Raw genomic sequence first — 10,800 nt, forward strand, 5'->3', positions numbered from 1 at the left:
CTAGAATAATTTATTCATATGTTACACTTGTGTTGTGATGTTGGATTTGTAAAGCTCTATTTTTGGTTTTGCAGTGGTGAAGCTTATTCAGAACAAATATAACCAGTCTAAATGAGAAATAACACAACTATCATTCCCTAGGCCTCTTTTAGTCATGGCCTATGTGTTTGGGTCATTGAAAACATGTTTTGAGCCAAATCTTGTCCGTTATGTTGAATGAATGAATGAATGAATGAATGAATGAATGAATGAATGAATGAATGAATGAATGAATGAATGAATGAAAAACTTTATTTTGAACATGCTAAAATATATATTTAAACCAAAGAACAATAGTTAAATAATAATCATGATAAATACAGTATATTACAAATCATAACAATCATAAACAAAAACATGCCTCACTGGCTTTTTTTTTCTTTTTTTTTTTCTTTTTTCTTTTTTTGCATGCTCGAAATGGAGCAGGATTTTTTTGTTGTTTTGAAAGGACAAGGCCAATAGGCATTTTGTAATTGAAGAAAGTACAAAAAACTTTCTACATCAAATCTTTACTGATCCCTTTCCCCCTTTGACCATCCACAAGCGCTCGTTCCTGCAAAATCAAACAAGAAATTTGTCAGACTGCAAAGAAAGTAGATCAGGTGAATCGATGCTCCTCCATTCACCCTGAGTTCATTCGGGCTCTCACTCCGGTCAGCGATGCTCATTAGGTGATCATTAAATGATCATTAAACCATGGTGTGTCCCATTGACCGTGACTGATTCCGTCACGGATTTGCTCTGTGACTACTCACCACCATCTCAGCAACAACAGCAGTGGACTCGGTGACAGCGGTGGTTGTGAAGAAGATGAAGTTACACACCTGCCAAATCGGAGCCAATGAAATGTTGGCGTTCATCCAACCGAAAGGAAAACTCACCCAGACAGGAGAAATCATTATTTAATGTAGTAAGTCACAACACCAGCATTGTCTGTCTTTAATACATTTTTCATGTTGAAGTACAGTAAATGTCAGATACTTTAAGACTATTGCTGTAGCCTATAATTATAGCAGGGAGACGGAATAGATCTTTTTGATTCTTTTCTCATTGTTTTTTAAACATATACAAATATAATGACAATAAGTCATTAATGTGTGCTTTTTCATATGACACCATGAAGAGCCACTGAAGAGAGCCGGGACCAGCTCCAGCACATCTGCATGACCCTGAACACACCGCAAACACAGGCCCTCCAGAAACCAGCCAGACACTCCATAAATCTAGCCGAAATGGTCTGATTTTAGGCACAAAAAACTCTTTGCAAAGAGAGAAAAAAAATGTCTTGATTAGAGTTCTTTAAACTAGCAAAATAGACTAAAATAGTTTTTGATTTTCTTTTCAAACAAAGCTTTTTGACTTTCTTAAAAATGGGTTTTTTGCTGTGCAGGAATAAATGGGTATTGATGAAAGATGGATGGACCGATTTGTTTCAGTTTGCAGCATGTTCTCTGTGGTTTCTGCTCAGTTTTGCTCCCAGGCTGTTTTACATCGGGGCTCCGTTACTAACAAAACCTGCCTCATGTTGTCCTCCACCTCTGTCACTAGCCTACTGTTAATCCCATGTTTCCTGTTCTGGGTCAGATCCTTGCTTGCGTTTGGTTTCGTCCTTGCTTGGTTTCCTGTTTTGTCTCATGTTTTTGGATCATCTGCATCAGCAACAATTTGAAAATATGAAGTTAAAAAAAAAAAAAGGAGGAAAAAAAGTCAAATTCGACATCAACCTTGCTCTGCCTTTGCAAGTGCATCTGATTTCACTCGATTTCCAACCCTTTGGACCTGTCACTAAAAGACTTAGAATTACTTTATTTACTTCCAACAACTCTAACAGCAAATATATATATATATCTTCCTGTCATTTCAGTTCAGTCTTTTTTTTTTTTTTTTTACCAGAACCAGTTCATGAATCCTTGGGTTTCTGGCAACACTTTCCTTGTTCTTTGAGCCCCTCATCTGAATCAGCTTGTGTCCAAGAGAACAGATGGACTTAGATCATTCAACCTTTAAGAACATGGCACATCTCATACAACTTGTACAGCTCAAAGTACTTTACAAAAAAAGTAAAAACTCTGATTTAACATAGTCATGTTACAGCAGAACATAATAACAACAAGCTGTGCAAATGACAAAAAAAACAAACTATGAAGAATGTAATTACAATTAAGAACAATAATAAAAGTAAATAACAGTTAAAATGGACCACGTGATGAGAGATGCTAACAGGTGTAATGTAATAGCATCAATAGTAGGCATGCATTAAGTAGTATTTGTATTCTAACATTAACTGTATTTACAGATGTGGAGTGCAGCTGTGCATCCACCCATGACAGAGGTGAGTGATTGCACAGTGAAAGGGTAGGAATGATTTCCTGAAGTATTTTTACGACAGCGGAGCTGAGTGAGTCAGGTGAACAATGAGCTCCTCTGTCTCCGTAGTGAACGATGGAGGGGGTGGGCTGGATAGTGCATGATGGAGAGCAGTTTGTTCAGTGACCTGCTGTCTCTCTCCGACTCCAACATCTCCAGATTTTTTTTTCCACAGCCTTACGAATGAGTTTATTGATCCTGCTGGCTCTCTGGCTATGAAAAAGAAAATGCCTGGAGGTGTTAAAAAGATATTGAATCCATGAGAATGAGACAGACGGAGATAGTCAAAGATGGATGGATGGAAAACTGAAAAACTGAACAACGTCGAGCATGAACATAGGTATTCGAGCAGTGGATGGGTTAATTGGTTGAACTGGGTCCTCGCATGGAGACGCTGTAAGCCTTTGCTGCAGCACGTCAGGGTTTCCTACGTCTTTTCTTTCCACCTGCTCTCCTGACTTCCGACCGCTTGTCTGATTGTCAGATAGGTCTTTTTTTTCTTTGGATGTTGTTGTAATAACATTGCAGCGCTCCCAGATCTCAGGAGTTACACGTGTGAGCAATGCCGCAACTAAAAGATAATTATGTTCAGTACAACCTGTTATCCTCACTTGATCACGCAGGGCTTCATCGCTCTCTGCAAGTGTCTAAAGGAGCTCTCGCTGTTGCTCTCCATCCTACAGTACATCCCAAATAGGCTGGAATGGACACGGTGACTGCTTTCACCCAAAAAAAAAACAAAAAAAGATTTCTGAAGGAGCAAGATACACAAAAATCAAGCCTTTTCATTCTGTGACAAATGATGAAATCTTCCTGCAATCTCATGTATTCATTTTTTTATGATTATTTTTATCCACAAAAAAGTGTCATCTAAAATATTCTCCACCCTCTCCTCCTTCCTTCCTTCCTGTAGCGTATGTGTTTTTCTTAAAAACACAAGTTACAGTCTCCTGTGCTCATGAAAGATGCATTTCCAGGCTTCTCCCTGCTAAACACAAACAGCAGGATAGTTGTTTTGCAGCGCTGCAACTGAAACCTATTTGAAAATAGACCTCAGAGCTCTTTTTCCTCCAAACAGCTGCCATTATTCATGAATGTCAGCTAAGGAATGTATTTCATATGTCAGTGTCAAAGAGATTATATTACGTTACAACCTCTGGCTGGTGTTGGTAACATTTTTTTTTTTTTAATGTACCAAACAGTGCATCAGTAAAATAAATATTGCATGCTTTTCGCCTTGAAGGGTGCAGTATGTATTCCAGCCCATGCTCAAGGAAGTCCGTTGTGTCAACCGTGAGAGAATTATGTCTTTAGAGGAGAAGCGATCTCCTCCTGTATGTTCATGCATTACATTTTGGAATAGTCTAAAAGCAGGCATCTTGCTTGGAGCTGGAATTTGGACTTTGGATGTCTCTCATGTAGGTCACACCTTATTATGGCAAATTTGAAAGTTTTTTTTTTTTCCCTTTTTGCCATCACTCCCTGTTTAGAAAATGGAAAAGAGGTCCCCTGTGTGCATGTGTGAGCCCATGGATTTAAATGGTACGGTTTCACCTCCTTTCTGGAGTGTTTTGTTTGATCTAAATGAGAATTCTGAGAAAGTGGAGCAGCCTGTGAAGGAGCAGTGAGAAATTGAGACTGACGTTGCCACCTCATCGCCCTGAAATTGTGCAGAGTAGTTGTGCCAGTGTCTTTGTTTGGAGATTAATGTTGCGTCAGTCACATTCTTTGTATGAGGGACACTAGCCAAACTGAACGCTGAAATCTAGCTACATCAAAAACACCCTTTCTGATGCAGAGGAAAATAGGAGAGCAGCGTTTGGAGGGAATCATAAATTTATCTGACATGCATGGGCTCCCACTGTTATGGGGTATTGATATTCTGCCAGTCAAAGCTTGCCATTTGTGGCATCATCAACCTCTGCCTTGTAACTTTGTATGTAGGTGGTAGACTACCGATCTTTGTTGAGGCGCCGTACACTCACGGCACTAAATACGGAGGCCTCTCTCTCTCTTTCGCTCTCTCTCTTTTCTTTCTGCAGGCTTTGCTCAGGGGCATGACACATTTCTGAGGGGCTTTGGATCCACTGGCCTGATAATTCCTTCAATTATTAAATAGTTGGCTGGTAGATGAAGTGAGCCCATGAATAAAGCAAATCTGTGGGCATGCGAGCTCTGACAAACACACTATTAGCACCCATTTCCTCAGCTAGTCCTTCAAGATAGATTACAGGCTCCCGAAACTGGTGCGCCAGGCGAGCAGCGTTTGGAGATCGTACAGGTTTTTGCCTGGATGAACAGCCAATTCAAGCCCAAACAACAAATTTTAGGAGGGGTCAGAATGCTGTGCTGAATCGCAGCCAAACTCTTGCACGAATGGGCTTATCTCTGCTCGTCAGGTTATCTCCAGGTTCTGTGTCTCCGTTTCTGAGGAGATCGTAGTGAAATGAGAAGCCTTGGTTGCCGGTGCTTACTCATAATGATTCAGTGTACCTCACACGGATCAGATTATAGCTCTTTTCTTGCGGATAGGTAGCGGTGACAAACACCCTGTCCTCTTAGCTTAGTGCAGTCAAGTGCAAAAGAAGGGGGGTGCTGTGCTCCACCCTAATGAAGTTGTAGGTTTTGTTCCTCGCTGCGCTCTGTTGGAGAAACAAAGCTAATCATAGCGAGAACAGCCCCAGACTGCTACAACAGAGGGACCAGGTGCTTGTGATTTTTTTTTTCTCCCCGTCTCCTCTTTTTTTTTCCTCAGAGCACCTGCCTTTAACCATCTGCACCTGCTGTCTGTAATTCGACAAGAGTGCAGCCCTCGCGACACAGCCTGGATGTTAGGTGGGATACTACAGTTCGCCGTGGCGACGCTTCAAAGACATACACTCAATGCGCATCCAAAGGGGGGGAAAAAAAGTGTGTTTCGACACCGACCGCAAGGTGATGCCGAGTGGGAAAATGTGTCCCCGCAGAGGGAAAGATTGGACGCATGGAAAGGTCTAACTGACAGTGAGCGCTGGAGAAACTGTAGGAAACTCCGGTCCTTTTTCGCTCCTGCAGTGTGTCGTTGTTGCATGATTTTAATCTCCTCAGCAACAGACCCATGATGTCTTTGGTTCACATGGAGGTCAAGGACAGCCAAATTCTCCACCCTCCTTCTGAAACAAAGCTCCTGTGGAAGAAAGGAGGGGTGGGGGGCTGTTACACTTCAATGCTGCCACACCTACTCAGGGGAGGAGAAAGACTTTCTTTGGATTTTTTTTCTTTCTTGAGTAATTAGATTTTTTTTTGGTACAGATTACACACAAACCTCTGTTGGTTGAATGGCGTGTTGGATCAAGTTTCAGAGCATCTTTTAGTGAGCAGAAAGAAAAGTACAGTTGATATGAACTTCTATATCTTTAGTCTCTCACTAGTCTGTAGCTGTGTGTTTGATGCGTGAGGAGGAAAAGGCAAGTACACCTGGGGAGGGTAGAAGGGGTAGAAAAAGGGACAAGGGTTCTGCATGGTGTATGAGCAACCTCCAACTTAATTGAGTGTCTGTCCACCTTAGCCTGCTGTTGCCAGCGTTGCTCTGCCAGACTCTGCTCATCCAGATAAACAAATGCAAGACAAATTCCTCTTTGTTAAACCTGTGTCGACCGCTGCATAATAATGAAGGCTGGTGCTGCCAGAGCGTGTGCCCGGCCAGTAATGATCTTCCTGTCTGAGAGGACAATGAGGGAAGAATGAATTCACAAAAAACCCAAACCCTCTGCTGCTCTCTACGTTCTCCCTTCCTGGATCGTCTTTGCTTTTGCGTTAATGCGCCTTTGTAAACACAGTAGCCCCGTCAGTGTGCACAATTACCCTTGAATATATTCATGGCAGATCAGGGTTGTAGCCCAGGGCATCATTCTTATCATTCTTTTTATTTTGGTAGCAGCTGAATTGATATCAGCACTGTTACCGTTAGAGCCCGTTGGCTCTTGCTTAAAGACTTGTTAAAATAAATTGCACCAAGCAAGGAATAAATCTCTGCTTGGCTTGATAAAATGCAGAATATGTATGACATTATGACAATGATCAGTCAAGGCTCTGCAGGTGTCCATCACCAAGAGGGACCACTTCTCTTTGAAGCAATAACACATTACGTTGTACCTCTTTAAAATTCTCATCTTTATAAAACTAAAAAAAAAAAGCTTTACTGTTCTCCAAGGACTCTACCTAATTATGCATTGAAGATTTCTGATGGCTGTAGTGGGAGGAGGTGAAAAAAGAGGCCGGCGACTGGTGGACTTCGTGTGGCTGCAGTGCAGTGCTGAAGGCAGCCAAAGTGTAACTGTCACTGATATTATACATCATTATGGCTGCAAAAATTGGCCAGATCACAAGGCTACTGTGATAATGAGGCGAGGAGGACAAGGTAAACTGCTGCAGTGAGACAAAAATGCAACACATATTTACCTTTAGGGGCTGGAGGGGTGAACAACATTATCATTTTCTGAAGGGCATCTCCTTGCACAGGTCATATGCAATTAAAAAAACATGATGAATGTCAGTTTTTTTTCTGTAAAATGCAAGAAGTGATCCTCAGGATGGTGTTAAAATGCAAAGACTGTCATATCCCCTCCACCTCTGTATGTAATTCCCCTCTTGCCTATATGGACTTGTGAAGAGAACACACATCCCTCTGTCATTGTCAGTTTTTGTATTTAGTTCCTGTTTTATTTAGATTAGAAACCCTGTGTCTTTGTTTCAGTTACGGCTTGACTTCCCTTGTTCCCATCTGCCCTGATCGTTTGCACCTGTGTCTCATCAAGCCCTCTGTGTATATATTTGTCTTATCTTTCCCTTGCTCCCTGCTGGTCCGTACTGTTTCCACCCTCCTTGTGTCCTGTCAAGTTTTTTGGTTTTCTCGTAGTGGTACACTCCGGTGTTTTTGTAGATCCTGCTCAGCAGCGCTTTCGATATGTTTTTAGTTAATAAATCACATGTTTTGAAACGGCTGCCTCTGCGTCTCTCCTGCATCTGGGTCCTAATCCACCTCTCTGTGACAGTCATGTTGTATTGTTGAGTACCCAGTATGCATTTGATGTACATTTAAGTCTGCATGAAAGTAATGCAGTCTGGACACAACAGCATCTCTGACCTCAACGGCACATGAGAGTTTACAGAAAGTTTTCTGAAGGAATACGTTGAAGATTCATTTGGGGATATTAAATTATGCAGGAATTAGGCTCTGACCTGAGCCGGTTTACTGACGAAGTAAAAAAACTTAAAGTAGCTTGTAATATATATACATGTAACATAGGAGGTCTATGTGTACTGTATCATCTCACCCCCAAATCTGGACACAGAGAAATAAAAACAATCTGCATCCGTGTAAACTTTATGTTTAGGGGTACAGGACCACCCCCATTCATTTTGGACTATCTCCCGAATACCTGCCAGGCAGCTACAAGTCCTGACGGTGAAAATTCTTTGTTAGTGTTTGCAAAACTTCTTTCCTTGTGTTTTAATTTATCCTTGGCTATTTTGTATCAGCTTTAGTTGATAAAGCCTGGTTTTCATTTTTGCAAACTGCCCCTGGTGTCCTGTAGTTCATTATGCTAACTATCTTCTCGCTTCCCTTGCTGGAAATTTTATTTCCTTCCTTATTGGTACATCTAGCAGGTATGTGAAAGAGATAGATTAGGATGGAGGAACCAAACCTGCCTAGTGAAGGAAGGGATACTGTATCAATGTCAGACTCTGTTACTGTAACTGTGGAGGCACATTTGACTGTTGTAGCATTTAAAAAAAGATCTTCTCATAAGATATACATTTGTTTTCCTTGTTTCAGCCTCATCGTCATCCTCCTTGTTCTTTATCTTCTTCTCTGTGATAGTAGAGGAGCAATTAGTTCAGGGTCAAGGGAACAAACACGTGAGTGTAAGTTAGCTCTTTTGATGAGCACAGAGCATAGCTTTGGAAGTAATCTGTCTCTGTTAAGATTTCATACATGTCTGCACGGACTGGTCGCCTGACAAGTCAGAAAAAGTTCATAACATGCAGTAGATGTTGGGAGAGCCAGGATGTTTTTATAACATTATGCATGTAATGTTTAATACCCAAGCCTAAACAAGGAGGCTCAGATGTCTAAACCTAGACAAGAAGGATCAGATGCTTAAACCTAAACAAGGAGGATCAGATGTCTAAACCTAGACAAGAAGGATCAGATGTCTAAACCTAAACAAGAAGGATCAGATGCCTAAACCTAAACAAGAAGGATCAGATGTCTGAACCTAAACAAGGAGGATCAGATGTCTAAACCTAAACAAGAAGGATCAGATGCCTAAACCTAAACAAGGAGTATTAGATGCATAAACCTAAACGAGGAGGATTCGGATGCCTAAACATAAACAAGCAGATTCAGATGCCTAAACCTAAACAAACTGTAACCAAAACTGAAAGTAAGTTGAGACTGAAAACAAAATAGAAGGTTAAAATAAAACACAAGTGAAGAAAGGCAAGGTTATTCTTATAGCACAATTCATATCCCTGGCAGTTCAATGTGTTTTACAACTTATTCTGAGGTAAAACTAGAGAATAAATAAAAAGTGTAAACCGTATTGGTCAGACAGAGTAAAAATTCAGAAGTTTGCAGTAAGCTATTATTAGCCTGTTATAATTGATGAATTCTTCTTTTTCACATTCACAAGATGCATGAAACTTCTTTTACATATTGATGTAGACAAATGAGTTTAGACACAAATAATTATTACACTTGGAGGTGGCTTGAGTTTGTCACCTTTACATTTCCAGTGGCTGTTTATTTCCATTTGCAGTCATTGTTTTTCGTAATTGGTTAAGTTTTGCCATCAAAAATGGATTGGTTAGGGTTATGAAAAAAACACAGATTGCATTAAAATGGGCAATCTAAAATCTGCCTCGTAAAGAAGGCATTACAGATATTATATTTTCTGAGAACTCTCAGGAACTCTCAATCTCAGCAGCGAGTTTGTCCTCGCTCGTGGCATCTTGATATGTTATGGTAATGGCTCCGTTGCAGATAAGGAAGAACTGCAAAGATGGCACAAAAAATACTATCAGCAAGCAGCTGCCTGCTCCTGAATACACACACACACACACACACACACACACACACATATATAAATAATAAAAACTAAATAAATAAATAAAAAAACAAATATATATATATATATATATATATATATATATATATATATATATATATATATATATATATATATATATATATATATATATATATATATATATATATATATATATATATGTGTGTGTGTTCATCCCACTGCTTGCAGAAAATATACTACATTCTAAAAGACTCAACGCATCCTGCTCATCAGCTGTTTGAATGTCTAGCCCCAGGCAAACATTACAGGTCCATCAAAGCCTGCTCTACAAGATTAAAAATCAGCTGCTATCCCAAATCCGTCATCATACTGAACTCAGCTTTAAAAAAATCACACACCCTTTAATCATAATTATTTCAAAGCGTTCATAAAGTGGTGCAATACCACTCAATCTTGTAATTAGTTCCGTGCAGTACTATTTATTTGTGTATACATTTCATGCAATACTATACATTTGTTTATTCATTTACATGTGCTGTCTCTTCAAAAGTGCTCTTTGCTTTTAATTTTACTCCAAGCATATGTTTGGTAGTGTATTTAAATGATTTACCACAGCTCCATTCTGAATTTTCTGGGGTTGTTTATTCAGTGACAGCAAAGTTATCTTGAATCTTGAAGTGTTTTCTGGCTTACTGAGTGTCAAGTCACATATCCTGTGTGAAATACAAAAATTGTTTAGGGCGCATGTTCAAAGCCTAAAAATGAAATGTTTATCCAAGTCGTGGTATGTTGCTCGTAGAAAATTTCACATTTTGGTGTAAAATGCAAACAGAGCTAAAAGGAGAGTATATTTTGACTTGGATTTCTCAGTTGGCACCTATAAGTAACTAATAAGAACATGATAGTTGGATGGGAGAATTGTTCATATCACTGTAGAATAAAATGAGTATGGTTACAGGCAATGTACAATCTGAGTGAAAAATAATCTTGATCTGTTTAAAAAGAGGCAAAAACAAGAGATGATGAACTCTGAAACAAGGCACCTTTCATCTGATCAGGAGCTGACCAGACGTATGTTTCCATCCTCGGTGAGCAAACTCTGTTGTTATTACTGCTCTACACAGCAGCCTCTCTGCAGCGCCTGCTCCTTCATATGACAGACGCTCTGATTTACTTTTTATTACTGTATCCTACTACGGTAATGAAGTTGGGACTGTTATGTTTTTCTCATTACCTTTTCATTAAAGATATGACTGGAAAATGGGGTTACCATGGCGATGGCTCCATGAAGTCTCCAAGCTAAATGCACAACTGCATTGTT

This window comes from Cololabis saira, chromosome 19, assembly GCF_033807715.1.
Source record: "Cololabis saira isolate AMF1-May2022 chromosome 19, fColSai1.1, whole genome shotgun sequence".
NCBI classification, from domain to species: domain Eukaryota; kingdom Metazoa; phylum Chordata; class Actinopteri; order Beloniformes; family Belonidae; genus Cololabis; species Cololabis saira.